This window comes from Oryctolagus cuniculus, chromosome 7 (assembly GCF_964237555.1).
Source record: "Oryctolagus cuniculus chromosome 7, mOryCun1.1, whole genome shotgun sequence".
NCBI lineage: Eukaryota > Metazoa > Chordata > Mammalia > Lagomorpha > Leporidae > Oryctolagus > Oryctolagus cuniculus.
In genome coordinates this window covers 143,926,824-143,941,791 of record NC_091438.1, presented here as the reverse complement: position 1 = coordinate 143,941,791, position 14,968 = coordinate 143,926,824, and positions in this window count along the sequence as shown.

Genomic DNA, 14,968 nt, shown 5'->3' with positions numbered 1-14,968 from the left:
GAGTAGCAGGGCCTCTGGGCAGAGGACTGCTCAGGAACAAAGGCCTTAACAGGTGAGCAAATGAAAGCCCCTGGATAAATAAGCCACTGAAGGTAAGAAAGAGCCAATGAAGAATCCCAAGAATTAGGGACGGGATAAGCAAATGAACAGAACAGAATCGCGTCTGCCTTCTAGAACACACGGTGGGCCACATCAGTCCTTGCTGAAAACTGTGCAGGGGCTTCCCATTCATTTTGCTAAGAATAACAAAAACAAGAGACAATAATAATAATAATGAATTGTACAGTCCAAATGCTTGCCACAGCCTCCCAGGTCCTGTGTGCCTGTTTTGTGCCACCTCTGCGGTTCCATCTTCCTCTTTCAGCCACGATGGATTCTTTTTTTCAGTTCCTAGAACACATTGAATTTTTGCCTCAGGAACTTCTTGGGTGCTGGTCCCGTTTCTTAGGACACTCTTCCCTTGCTCTTCACTGCACTAGCTCTTATTTATTTATTTATTTTATTTGAAAGGTAGAGAGAAAAACAGACAGACAGCTAGAGATCTCCCATTTGCCAGTTTGCTTCCCAAATGCCCAAAACAACTGAGCTGAACCAGGAGCCAAGAACTGAATCTCGGTGTCCCATGTGGGTGGTAGGGACCTGAGCACTCGGGTCATCACCTGCTGCCTCCTCCCCAGGTGCACATGAACGGGAAGGCTACGGTCAGGAGCAGAGTTGGCACGCGCATCCAGGCATTCCGATATGGGGGTGGGCATCCCGGGTACTGTCTTAACTGCTGTGCAAATGCCTGCCCCTGTTCCTGGTCCTTTTTATCTCTCACCTGGAGTGTGCTACCTTCTCAGAAAAGTCTCGTCTGAACACCCCATTTAAGGGAGCTCCCCTAATTTTTTTTATTTGACAGATAGAGATATAGACAGAGAGAGAGAGAGACAGAGAGAAAGGTCCTCCTTCCGCTGGTTCACCTCCCAAATGGCTACCAAGGCCAGCGCTGTGCCCATCCAAAGCCAGGAGCCAGGTGATTCCTCTTGGTCTCCCATGCGGGTGCAGGGCCCAAGCACTTGGGTCATCCTCTGCTGCCCTCCCGGGCCACAGCAGAGAGCTGGACTGGAAGAGGAGCAACCGGGACTAGAACCCAGTGCCCATACGGGATGCCGGCACCACAGGCGGAGGATTAATCAAGTGAGCCATGGCATTGGCCCTCTCCCCTAAATTTTTAATCTCCACACCCAGTTTGTCTCCTTAGACTATTCCAGGGCCGGCGCTGTGCTTTCATTTTTCTATTGAGAATAACCCCTGGTTATTGTGGTGCAACAAGTTAAGCCCCCATCTGCAATGCCATGAGCACTTGCATCCTGTATGAGCACCTGTTCATGTCCCAGCTGCTCTACTTCCAATCCAGCTCCCTGCTAATGTACCTGGAAAAAACAGCAGACCATGGCCCAGGTCCTGGGCCCCCTGCTGCCCATGTGGGAGACCTAGATAGAATTCCAGGCTCCTGGCTTTGACCTGGCTGTTGGGGCCATCTGGGGAGTGAGCAAGTTGATAGAAGATCTCTGTCTGTTTGTCTGTCTCTCTCTGTAACTCTGCCTTTCCAATAAATAAATAACTGTTTGTTCGTTTTTTAACGAATAGCCCCAGACTCTGGGGCCAGACTGCTGGCTTATAGACTACCTCTGCCTCTTCCTAGTTCCATGATCATGAGTAAGTTATTTCTCCCTTTTGTATGTCAGTTTTCTCACCTGTAAAATGGGGATCATAGTGGACCCCACTTCACAGAAATCTTGGGGAAACCAGTGGGCTGGTTTATCATGTGGGCCCCTGGTAAACGCCATGTAGGTGACATTTCATTCACTCATTCAATCAAGCCTCAAAGCTTTGTGTCATTATTCTGTGCCAGGTTGGGTGCTGGAGGCTCAGGGAGGAATCATGACCAGTTCTTGCCCCCGTGTGACTCAGAAGATGGTGGGCACAGGGTCAAGTGGCTACAGGAGAGGCCTGTGGAACCATGCTCTCTGACCCCAGTCTCCCATCCTTCCTGCCCCTGCTCACATGCTCCTTTAAAGCAATCCCCCCCCCCGACAAATGGCCAGAATAGGGGGACTGGGCAAGTCCAAGCCAGGAGCTTGGAACTTCATCCTCCGCCAGGGTGTAGGAATCCAAGGGCTTGGGCCATCCTCTGCTGCTTTTCCAGGCCATTAGCAGGGAGCTGGATTGGAAGTGGAGCAGCCAGGACTTGAACCAGTGCCCATATGGGATGCTGGCATTGCAGTCGGCATCTTAACCTGCTGTGAGCCACAAGGCTGGCCCCTAAAGCAATTCTGAACCCCAACTCCAAAACTGAAACTCAAAGCCCAGCAAGATAACTGCGACCTCCAATTCATTCTCCACCTAAGCATCTGCTTAGCTCTCACTTCTGCTGTCAGCAGCCTACATGCTGTTGGTCATCCTTGTAGCCCTTCTGCCCAACATTGCCCTGCCTCCTTCTCCCTCCAGGGTACTTGCCCAGAGAGCCCAGGCCTGCAGGAACCCCACCATGCACCTTCTCCGAGTGGGAACGAAAGTATCACCTGCTAAGCACAACTCCCAGCTCTGAAAGGACAGCAAGCCGGCTCCACAGCTCTCTGCCTTTCTCAGGAAGCGCTCCGTCTCTCTGCCCAGACGTCTGGCCACATCCTTTCGTCCACCCTCTAACTTCCTGCCCTATATCCCCTTCCTCACTTGAACTCTAGCTTCTGAGGCCCTCACATGCTCTGTAACCCCCTCTCCTGCACCACCTATCTCTCCCTATCTAAGGACTTGTCTAGAACACCCAAACTTGATCCAGAAAAGAAAAACCACAAACCTTCCCTGAGAGAATGACACCTTTATCCTGCCTTTTTGGTAAGAGCTGCAGTTGATGAGGGAAAGCTCTTTGGAGAAAAACATCAGCAAAATGTGAGCACAGGCCAGATGCTGTGGTGCAGCAGGGTAAGCGGCCGCCCGTGACACCGGCATCCCAAATCAGAGCACCGGTTCGAGTCCCAGCTGCTCTGCTTCCAAACCAGCTCCCTGATGATGCACCTGGGAAGGCAGTGGAAGATGGCCCAGGTGCTTGGTCCCCTGCCACCCACGTGGGAGATCCGGATGGAGTTCCAGGCTCCTGGTTTCAGCCTGGCTGGGCTGTTGTGGGCATTTAGGGAGTGAATCAACAGCTAGATGATCTGTTGTGTCCCTCTGCCCTTCAAATGAATAAAATAAAAGTTAAAGAATCATCAATGGGGGCCGACGTTGTGGCTCAGAGAGTGAAGCCGCTGCTTGCGATGCTGACATCCCGTATGGCTCGGCGCACCAGTGGCCAGCTGCTCTGCTTCTCAGTAAGGCACCTGGGAAAGCTGCAGAAGGTGGCTCGAGTCCTTGGCCCCTGCCACCCTCATGGGAGACTTTGTTGTAGTTCCTGGCTCCTGGCTTCAACCTGGCCCAGTCCCTGCCCATGTGGCTACCTGGGGAGTGAACCAACAGAGAGAAGGTCCCTCTCCCTCTCCCTCTCCCCCTCTCCCCCTCTCCTCTCCCCCTCTCCCTCTCCCCCTCCCCCTCCCTCTCCCCCTCCTCCTCCCTCTCCCTCTCCTCCCTCTCCCTCCCCCCACTCCCTTTCTGTCTTTCTACTACTCTGCCTTTCAATTAACAAAATACTGTCGCCCTGACAGCTTAAACAACAGACACGGATGGACCTTTGTGAAGTTCTGGAGGCCAGAAGCCCCAGATCAAGGTCCGGTATGGTGGGTTCCTGGTGAGGCCTCTCTTCCTGCCTTGCCAATGACCGCCTTCTCACCGCGTCTTCACAGGGCCGACAGACAGCCGGGTCTCTGCTGTCTCTCCTTACAGACACCAGGGACTTCCTTTTATGCTTTTGCTTCCCCTGAGTGACTCCCATAAAGGCCCCATGCATAGGAATTTGGCAAGGACAGATTCCAGATGCAGCAGGTGCAAAGGCCCATAGGTGAGAGACTTTTGAGAACTGCATGCTCACGCAGGATGGGGAGAGCCCCTCACAGAGGATTTGCTGTTTGCGGCTCAGAGCTCTCCTCAGGCAGAGGCCTGCTGGAGAGCCCGCGCCGGGGCCGGCCGTGTGTGCCTGCTCACACCATGGCCATTCAATAAATGAGTCATTTATTTAAAAGGCACAAATAGCCACCCCACACACACAGAGGAAGAGAGAGAGAGACAGAGACACAGAGTGACAGAGAGAGAGATCTCCATCTACTGGTTCACTCTCCAAGTGCCTGCAATAGTCAAGTGTGGGCCAGGCTGAAGCCAGGGGTCTGGAACTCATTCTGGGATCCCTCATCACCCGCTGCCCCCAGGCTGTGCATTAGCAGGAAGCTGGATCTGAAGCGGAGCTGGGACTTGATTGCAGGCACTGCGGACAGGATGCTGGCACCCCAAGCAGCATCTTCACCGCGGTGCCAAACGCCCGCCCCCGATGACTGCTGAGTGTGCACCACCACTGTGGAGAGTTCTGGTCCTCACAGATGCTTAGCCTCTGTCCAGTCAGGACTCAGCAAGCCATGGACCAAGCGTGGCCCTCCACCTGTTTTTGTGTAGCCTGTAGGTTAAGATTGGTTTTTTCATGTTTAAATGATTCAAAAAGGGGCCAGCGATGTGGCATAGTGGGCTAAGCCATGGCCTGCTGCACCAGCAACCCATATGGGTGCTGGTTCTTGTCCCAGCTGCTCCACTTCTGCTCTCACTCCCTGCTAATGGATGTCTCAAGTGCTAGGGCCCCTGCACCTACATGGGAGACCTGGAAAAAGCTCCTGGCTTCTGGCTTCAGATCAGTCCAGCTCTGGACTTTGTGGCCATTTAGGGAGAGAACCAGTGGATGGAAGACCTCTCTCTCTGTGGCTCCCTCTTTCTCGCTGTAACTTTGCCTTTCAAGTAAATAAATCTTTAAAAGTAAATAAATAAGCAATTCAAAAAGTCAAAAGAATAATAGCTTTTCATGCCATGAAAATGACTTTCCATGTCTATTGTACTGGAACACATCCATGCCCCAATTACCAACTGTCAGTGGCCATAGAGCGACACAGGGAGTAGCGGCGAGACCAGAATATTTACTTTCTTGTATGCACCACCAGGGGGCCTCTGACACCATGCGCCTTTTATGCGCAGACAAGTCTTTACCTGGGTAACAGGCAGTGCCTCTGACAGGCTGTGTGGCCTTCAGCTACTGTCCGCCTGTCTCTGGGCCTCTGTTTCCTGCTCTGTACTAGGCCAAGGGGGACGAGATGCTTGTGAAGGCTGTTCAACCTCCACGTGTCTTCCTTGGGGTCTGGGTCTCCGTAGCACTGGGGACCCCTTGGGGAAGGGGTGACAGTGGCTGAGGCCTCGCCAGGACCCCCAGGAACAGACCGGCTCCTCACCACTTGTGTAGGAGTGATGGTGATCTCTCACCCCCTTCCTCGTCAGAGGTTTAGACACAGTTCACATCCGGGTCCCATGGGTTGCTAGCTTTGTGATCTTAGGCAAATGACTTAACTCCGGGCTTTAGTCCACATCATCACAACTAGAAGAGCTATTCCTGTTTCATAGGAGGAAGAGTAAAGGAAAAGATGGCTTTGAAAATACCCTGGGGTTGGTGCAGTAGCATAGCAGGTAAAGCCCCCATTTGCAGTGCCAGCATCCCACATGGGTGCTGGTTCAAGTCCCGGCATCGCCACTTCCAATCCAACTCCCTGCTAATGCATCTGGGAAAGCAGCGGAAGATGGCCCATGTGCTTGGGCCCCTGCACCCACATGGGAGACATGGATGAGGCTTCTGGCTCCTGACTTCATCCTGGCCCAGCCCCGGCTGTTGTGGCCATTTGGGGAGTGAGCCCGCAGATGGAAGACTGATCTCTCTCTGTGTCTCTCCCTTTCTGTGTAACTCTGCCTCTCAAATAAATAAACAAATTTTTTAAAAGAATTTTTTTAAAGGAACGAGAGGAGGACTGAGCAGGAGGTTCGGAATCTCTTCCACCACTGCCCCAAACTCCAATCCCTTTAAAATTGTCAGCTAAAAGGCCGGCGCCACGGCTCACTAGGCTAATCCTCTGCCTAGCGGCGCTAGCACACTGAGTTCTAGTCCCAGTCAGAGCGCCGGATTCTATCCCAGTTGCCCCTCTTCCAGGCCAGCTCTCTGCTGTGGCCCGGGAGTGCAGTGGAGGATGGCCCAAGTACTTGGGCCCTGCACCCCATGGGGGACCAGGATAAGTACCTGGCTCCTGCCATCGGATCAGCGCGGTGCGCCGGCCGCAACGCGCCGGCCTCGGCGGCCATTGGAGGGTGAACCAACAGCAAAGGAAGACCTTTCTCTCTGTCTCTCTCTCTCACTGTCCACTCTGCCTGTAAAAAAAAAAAAAAAAAAAAAAAAAAAGTCAGCTAAAGGGCCGGCGCTGTGGCACAGTGGGGTGAGCAGCCACCTACAGCGCCAACGTCCCATATGAGCGCGGGTTTGGGTCCTGGCTGCTCCACTTCTGATCCAGCTCCCTGCTAATATGCCCAAGAAGGCAACAGAAGATGGCCCAAGTGCTTGGGTACCTGCACCCACATGGGGGCTCCTGGCTCCTGACTTCAGACGGGCCCAGCTCTGGCCATTGCGGCCCTTTGGGGACATGAACCAGCCTCTCCTCTCTTCCTCTCCCTTCTGTCTCTCCCTCTCTCTCTTTGTAACTCTGCCTTTCAAATAAAGCAAACGAATCTTTAACAAACATAATAAATACCTTATGTATGTGTGTACAGCAGATCTGTCACAAAGTATGTGCTCAGTAAATATTCATGGAATGAAAGGGTCGTTCTTTTTTGATTTTTTAAAAAAAGATTTATTCGTTTATTTGAAAGGCAGAGTGGCAGGGAGAGAAGGAGAGTCAGACAGAGAGGCTCAGGCCTCTGTTTGCTTCCCAGAGCCCTGTTCTAAGAGCAGGACTCCCCACTGACGGAGGGAGCGTGGCTGGGCACAGAGCCGCTTGCTCCCCAGGGTCTCTCGACAGCCTGCGCGCAGTCCCTCTGCTTTGGGGCTTACTTAGTTCCTGAGCCTGGGAGCCCTGCTGGGCCTTGGCCCCCACCCTGCCTCAGTGGCCCCATAACCTCTTGCTGCCTGTGAGGTCTTGGAGAAGGCGTTGGTGCGTGGCAAGCGGAAGAGGCGTGCGCCAGCTCGGAATGGCATCAGGCCTCTTGGGGACAAGGCCTGCCCGGCACACCATGTGCGGCTGGAGCTACCTTCTGGGCTTGGCTGAGATCTAGCTGCTGCTGCTACTGCTGCGGCTGCCAAGTCCACCAGCCGCTGTTCAGACCCGGACTCGTTCCACCTCCCCCGGCGTGGGCGGCCCCAGCAGCAGGGCCCCATGCACCCTCCCTTCCTCCCCTCCAGAGCAGCAGCCCCACTGCGCTGTGTCCACACACCGCAGTCACACGCCCTGCCCTGTGCAACGAGCTGGCTCCGTGCTGTGGTTTCTCAGTGAGTGTCAGCTGTGGGGCCAGCACCTCCCCGCTCTGACTGGGCTGTCTCCATCTGACTGGGGCCCATCCCCTCCCCCTCTAACAGACTGAGGCTCCCTGGGAGTCAGGAGACCCTGGGGCGGGAAGAGGGGGCTGCTCAGCTGTCCTGGGGCCTTGTCAGTATGCTGGGGACAGCAGTTCAGCATGGCTTGGCACATGCCCAGGGCTGGAATGCTGGCCAGGGAAGTGGAACAAGGAAGGGAGGAGGCAACACCCTTCATGTCACACCCAGTGGGTGCCAAGCCTGGTTCTAGATATTCTACACTTTTTTTCCCAAAAGATTTATTATTTATTTGAAAGTCAAGGTTACAGAGAGAGGGAGAAACAGAGGGAGAGAGATCTTCTATCTGCTAGTTCACTCCCCAAGTGGCCACAATGGCCAGGGCTGAGCCAGGCTGAAGCCAGAAACCAGGAGCTCTTTCTGGGTCTCCCATGTGAGTGACAGGAGCCCACTCATCTTCTGCTGCTTTCCCAGGCACATTAGCAGGAAGCTGGATCCGAAGTGGAGCAGGCGGGACTCAAACCTTTGCCCATACAGGATGCTGGCGTTGTAGGCGGTGGCTTTACCTGCTATATCGCAACATTGGCCCCGATATTATACACTCTTGGTGTCCCTGTAAAAGACAACCTCTTTTTCTGTTATTTGGTTAGGGAAATGGATGCCAGAGAGGTGTAGAATCTTGCCCAAGGTCACTGTGCTAGCGGACGAATGAAAAGACTGGGGTTTGGCCCACGGTCAACCTTAACTGACATTGGCTCTTCTCCATAACCCCAAAATGGGCCTTGCTCCTCCGTCTGCGCTCTGGGTGAGCTTGAACAACTTGCATAAGCACTTTGAGCCTCAATTTTCTCATCTGTACAGTGGGTGCATTGATAAAACCTTGGCATCAGAGGAGCTGAGATACTGCCAGTGTAAGCACCCAATAGCTGTTAGATCAACCCTGTACCTGGGACCACCGTGGAAGAGAGATAGCCCCACCCCCAGCTTGAGGAAAGAGACCAAGTTCTGCCTTGGGGACCCCGCAGTGTGAAGGAGACTCCGGGCAGAGAGGCAGAAATCACTGCCACTCATCACTTTGCCAGGGAGGTTGTGGAGTGGAGCACAGCTCGAGAATGGGACAGGTGAATTCCCCAAGATTCTCCCTTAGGGCCAATCTCACTGTCCCCATTCTGCAGCTAGACAAACTGAGGCCGGGGGCAAAGTCGCTTGTCCAAGAACATAGTGGTTCAATCACCAGGGACTTTGAGGGCCCTGGGGTCAAGGGGCTCCTTCAGCAGGGTGGGAGCAGGTGTGGGGTCCAGGGTGCCTTTGTGCCGCCCCCCCAGGTGTGGTAAACCCCATGTCGGACTTCTGGAAATGCAACCAGGACCTGGCCTCCAGCCCCTTGGAGCACTACTGTTCTGGGCTAGGGGGCGCTTCCAGCAGGACCTGGAGCTGCCTTGAGTGGGGGAGGCTGGCGGTGCTCCTGCCTGGGGAGAGTCCCCAAGCTTCCCATCTGTCCTCTTTCAGCGTCCTCAGCGCCACCTGCCACCTGACGGGGCAATCCCCACTGCTCAGAGGAGGAACAGGTTCAGAGTGGAGCCAGGCCTGCCCAAGGTCACGCTGGGAGAACCCAGCAGAGGCCAGGCTGGGAAGCAGAGCTGGCTCAGCCCTCAGTCCTCAGCCTGGCCCTGCCTTATTTTTAGCCACCAGGCCCCACTCCAACGCCAGTCTTTTCCCTGGCATACCAAAGAGGGTGTGCCCATCCCAGGGTCCCCAAGCAGGCAGCAGGCAGGTGGACCCCAGCCCCACCCTGCCCCCAGATACTCAGTTGTTTGGGCTTTGCTATAAGCTGTAGCTGCCTTTCCCACTGGATCCCTGAGAGCCTGGTCCGGAGGTGCATCTCTCGGTGTCGGCTGATCGAACTGAAAGCCGGGTTTGGGAGAGCCTCACAGTGAGCCAAGCCTGTGCTAAGGCCTTTCTACGCTTCAGATGGGTCAGTGGATCATCACCATGAGCTGAGAAGTGGGGGCTGGCGTCCCCCTCTTACAAACAGGGAGAGTGAGACTTCGAGATGAGAGCGGGGTGCTTTTACAATATTGATTTATTTGAAAGGCAGACTCGGACAGGGAGATGAGAGACCTCACACCTGCTGGTTTGCACCCCAGACGCCTGTAACAGCTGCTACTAGGTCAGGCGAAGCTGGAAGCCGAGAACTCAATGGGGGGGGGGGGGGCGGGCAGGGACATGCTGCCTCCCAGGGTGTGCATCAGCAGGAAGCTGGGATGGGGAGCGGGGCCGGGACCCGAACGCAGGCACTCCAATGTGGGATGAGGACATTGCCAGCTGTGTCATAACCCCAGTGTGAAACACTGGCCCCCAGTCCATGCTTTTGCTCATTTTATTCCTTAATGAGTGTGTGGATGAACGAGTGCAGCCGGGGTGGAAGCCACTAACAGCTGCTCCGTCACCCGGGTTCACTACCTCCCACGCTGGGCCCGGGTCCCAGCCTCCTGACCGCAGGCCTGGGGGCCCACTGAGACCCTGAAACAGAATAAAGGGAAAATTGCATGGCAGCCTGAACTGGGGACTCCACAGTGGGGGTCCCTCCTCCCTGTACCCCAACAACCAAAAAAGACTACCGGAAACTTTTGGCCCTGGGAAACTGAGCGGAAACTCATGCTTCATTGCAGCAAGGATGATTTCAGCTAGACTGCAGAAGGCACTTACTGACAGAGAGGAGGAACAAGCCAGAGGGGAAATTCTTTGCCAGAGTCAGGAAATGACACGGGTCCCTGTGGGCAGCTTTGGGAGTGAAGAGAGCTGGAGCGAGGCGGAACCACCGTTCCCACAGTCCCTGCACAGGGCCACCATTGTCTGATGGCAGAGACAAATCACACCCTCAGGTCAACAGTCAAATGGAAAGGCCACTGGGAAGAGTGAGAGCAGAGCGGGAGGGGAGCAGAGGGAGGAGGGAGGTGTTCCTGGAGGGCGGGGGCGGGGCGTGTGGGAAGGTGTCCCGGGAAGGGAGGGGGAGGGCCGCTGAGCAGCCCAGCCTCTACCTGGGCCCGGCCCAGGCTGAGTGTCCACAGACGGTTGTGTTTCATTCTTGCACTGGACAAATACACACAGGGTGTGCCGGGCTCCTTGCTGGGGACCGCGGCACAGCCGTGAGCAATGCAGCAGGAGGAGAGGCTCGTGATGGGGGGTGGGGTGATGCCTACCATGCAGGGACTGGGGCAAGCTGCCAGGTAGGGGCCAGGGCTGCTTCACACCTTTTTTTTTTTTTTTTCCTGTGAGCGAGTGCCCCTCTGCAGAGATGCCATTTAACAGAGAGCTAAATGCAGCAAGGGAGCAGGCCATGCAAAGGCCCTGCGGTGTGGGGCTGCCGGGAGTCCTGGGTGCCGGGCGCGGGTGTGTGTGTGTGTGTGTGTGTGTGAGTGAGAGTGTGATGAGTGGGGGTGGGGGGGAGCTGCTCACTGCCTCTGTGCCTTGCTAGCCGCAGGGAAGGGCATTTGATTTCATTACAGATGTGATGGGAAACTACAGGGGCTTTCCGAGCAGGAGCGGCGCAGGATTCATGCTTTAAAACGACGTTTAATTTTTGAGCAGATAGTATATTCATTTGGATCAAAAAAATATAGGAAAAGCCTGAAGAACAAAAAGATTCTGCAAAATCTTGTGCCCATCTCTGTTTTTCATTTTTGTTATTTTAAAATTATTTTTAGGGGCTGCTGTTGTGGCGTAGCCAGTGAAGCCACTGCCTGCAGTGCCGGCATCCCATATGGGTGCTGGTTCGAGTCCCGGCTGCTCCACATCTGCTCCAGCTCTCTGCTAATGGCCTGGGAAAAAGCAGCAGAGGGTGGCCCGAGTGTTTGGGCCCCTGCCACGCACATGGGAGACCTGGGGGAGGCTCCTGGCTGCTGGCTTTGGCCTGGCCCCGCCCTGGCTGTTGCTGCCCTCTAGGGAGTGAACCAGCAGATAGAAGATCCCTCTCCCTCTCTCTGTAACTCTGACTTTCAAATAAATAAATATATCTTTGAAAAAAGTAAAAAAAAATTTATTTGAAAAGCAGAATGACAGAGAGATAGGGATTTTCTGTCTGTTGATTCATTCCCCAACTGCCTGCAACAGCCAGGAGCTGGGATCCTCCTCCAGGTTTCCCATGTGGGTGGCAGGGACCCAAGCACTTGAGCCATCGCCTGCGGTCTCCTGGGATTCTCTAGCAGCAAGCTGGACTGGAAGCAGAGTAGCCAGGACTCGAACCAGCATCGAACTGGTTGTGCCACAACACCCGCCGCTGCATTTCCTTCTCTCTCTCCCTTGTACAAACCACATTTATCAATTGCTTGGTCGTCCTACCAGATGCAAATATATGCAAATACACGCAAGTGTTGATCTGACATTTCTACAGCACTACTGCCTGTCAGACTCTGCTCCGAGTTTCTAGAAGACTACCTCGTGGAATCCTCTCAACCCCGCGCAGGGAGGGGACGATTATTTCTGTTTTCAGCAAGGAAACGAGGGCAGAGCCATGCTAAACAACTTGCTCCCGACAGCACAGCTCCGGCCTGGCCGTGTCCACTTCCTGGGGCTCCCATAACAAGTGACCACAGCTGGGTGGCTCTGCACAGAGATTGGTTTTCTCACGGTTTCCGAGACTGCATGTCCAAAAACAAAGGGCTGGCGAATCCATTCCTTTGAGTGACTCTAGGGAGAATCTGTACTGCACCTGTCCCAGCTTCAGGAGCTGGGAGAGGCTCCAACCTCTGCCTCGGCCCCACCTGGCTCTCTCCACTGCGTATCTATCTCTGTGTCCAAACTGTCATCGTCTTCTCCTCCTCCTCCTTCTCCTCTCCTTCATGTTTTAAGGTTTATTTGAAAGGCAGAGTTATAGAAAGAGAGGGGGAGACAGAGAGAGGTCTTCCATCTGCTGGCTCACTCCCCAAATGGCTGCAAAGGCCAGGGCTGCGCTGATCTGAAGCCAGGAGCCAGGAGCTTCTTCAGGGTCTCCCACGTGGGTGCAGGGGCCCAAGGACTTGGGCCATCTTCTTTCCCAGGTCATAGCAGAGAGCTGCATCGGAGACACGAACCAGCGTCCATAGCGGATGCCAGTGCCACAGGCAAAGAAAGGCATAGCCTACTATGCCACAGCTCTGGCTCTGATATGGAATCCTTTTACAATGATTTGTGATTGGGGAATTCCCAAAAATCATTCCTAGAACCCAATAAAGTGGCCAGAAGCTAAGTTTGCTTATGGTCAGAGATAATAGGCACCCGCCATCTATTTAGCGCCTACTGGATGACAGATGTGCCAAGCATAACATCATGAAATAGATTTACTATTGTACCCATTTTACAGATGAGGAAACTTAGCCACTGGAATTCATGTCACAACAGAAGTGGTCACAGAGCACTCTGCCACTAGTTAGCAATGTGGCCTTAAGTATACGCAAAATAATAAAGATGAATATAATTATAATAATTGTTCCTTAAAATTTCACAGAACTTCACAAGGCACATATCTTCACGATCACATGCAATCTCTCTCAGCCATTATCCAGACTTTCAAGAAAAAATGGGGGGGGAGGAGGCGGGGCGGCACTGTGGCATAGTGGGTTAAGCTGCTGCCTGCGGCACCGGCATCCCATTTGGGTGCTGGTTTGAGTCCCGGCTGCTCCACTTCTGATCCAGCTCTCTGCTAATGCACTTGGGAAGGCAGCAGAGGATGGCCCAGGTACTTGGGCCCCTGCACCCATGTGGGTGACCTGGAGGAAGGGGGTAACCTAGCGGATGGAAGATCTTTCTCTCAGTCTCTCCCTCTCTCTTTCTCTGTAACTCTGCCTTTCAAATAAAAATAAATGAATCTTAAAATAATAATACTAATAATGAGGGCCCAGCACTGGGGCATAGCAGGTAAAGCCACCACCTGCAGTGCCAGCATCCCATACGGGGAGAGCAGTTCAAGTTCACTGCTCCACTTCCTATCCAGCTCTCTGCTAGGGCCTGGGAAAGCAGAAGATGGCTCAAGTTCTTGGGCTCCTGCACCCACATGGGAGACCCGGAAGAAGCTCCTGGCTCCTGGCTTCAGATTGGCGCATCCCCAGCCATTGCGAACAATTGGGGAGTGAACCAGCGGATGGAAGACTCTCTCTCTCTCTCTCTCTGCCTCTCCCTTTCAAATAAATAAATAAATCTTTTAAAAAAATGCTTAAAAAAGAAAAAACAATGATGGGATGGTGTTGTGGTGTAGCAGGGAAAGCTGCCACCTTGCTGCAAGCATCCCATGTAGATACCAGTTTGTATCCCAGCTGCTCCACTTCCCGACCAGCTCCCTGGTAATGACCGGGAAAGCAGCAGAGGATGGCTGGGGAGTTTAGGCCCTTGCACCCAGGTGGAGGACCTGGAAGAGGCTCCTTGTTCCTAGCTTCGGCCTGGCTCAGCCCTGCTCACTGTGGCCATTTGGGGAGTGAACCAGCAGAAGGAAGATCCCTCTCCCTCTCTCACTGTAACTCTTTTAAATTAAATAATTAAACCTTAAAAAAAAGAAAGAAAAAAATGATAAACTTTTCTATTTTTATTTATTTGACAGGTAGAGTTATAGACAGTTGAGAGAGAGAGACAGAGAGAAAGGTCTTTCTTCCATTGGTTCACTCTCCAAATGGCCGCTATGGCCGGCACTGTGCCAATTCGAAGCCAGGAGCCAGGTGCTTCTTCCTGCTCTTCCATGCGGGTACAGGGGCCCAAGCACTTGGGCCATCTTCCACTGCACTCCCGGGCCACAGCAGAGAGCTGGACTGGAAGAGGAGCAACCGGGACAGAATCCGGCACCCATATGGGATGCCAGTGCCTCAGGTGGAAGATTAGCCAAGTGAATCATGGCGCCCGCCCCGATAAACTTTTTTTTTTTTTAAAGATTTACTTACTTATTTGAAAGTCAGAGTTACACAGAGAGAGGGGAGGCAGAGAGAGAGAGAGAGAGAGAGAGAGAGAGAGAGAGAGATAGAGAGGTCTTCCATCTGCTGATTCACTCCCCAAATGGCTGCAATGTCTGGAGCTGTGCCGATCTGAAGCCAGGAGCCAGGAGCTTCTTCCAGGTCTCCCACACAGGTGCAGGGGCCCATCTTCTACTGCTTTCCCAGGACATAGCAGAGAGCTGGATGGGAAGTGGAGCAGCCAGGTTTCGAACCAGCACCCATATGGGATGCCAGCACTTCAGGCTAAGGCATTAACTCACTGAGCCACAGCACTGGCCCCTAAATGATAAACTTTTTAAAAAATATTTATTTTATTTATTTGAAGGGCAGAGTTGCAGAGAGAGCGAGGGAGAGACAGAGAGAAAGAGAGATTTTTATTTTTTATTTTTTTGTTTTTTGACAGGCAGAGTGGATAGTGAGAGAGAGAGACAGAGAGAAAGGTCTTCCTTTGCCGTTGGTTCACCCTCCAATGGCCGCCACAGCCGGCGCGCTGTAGCCG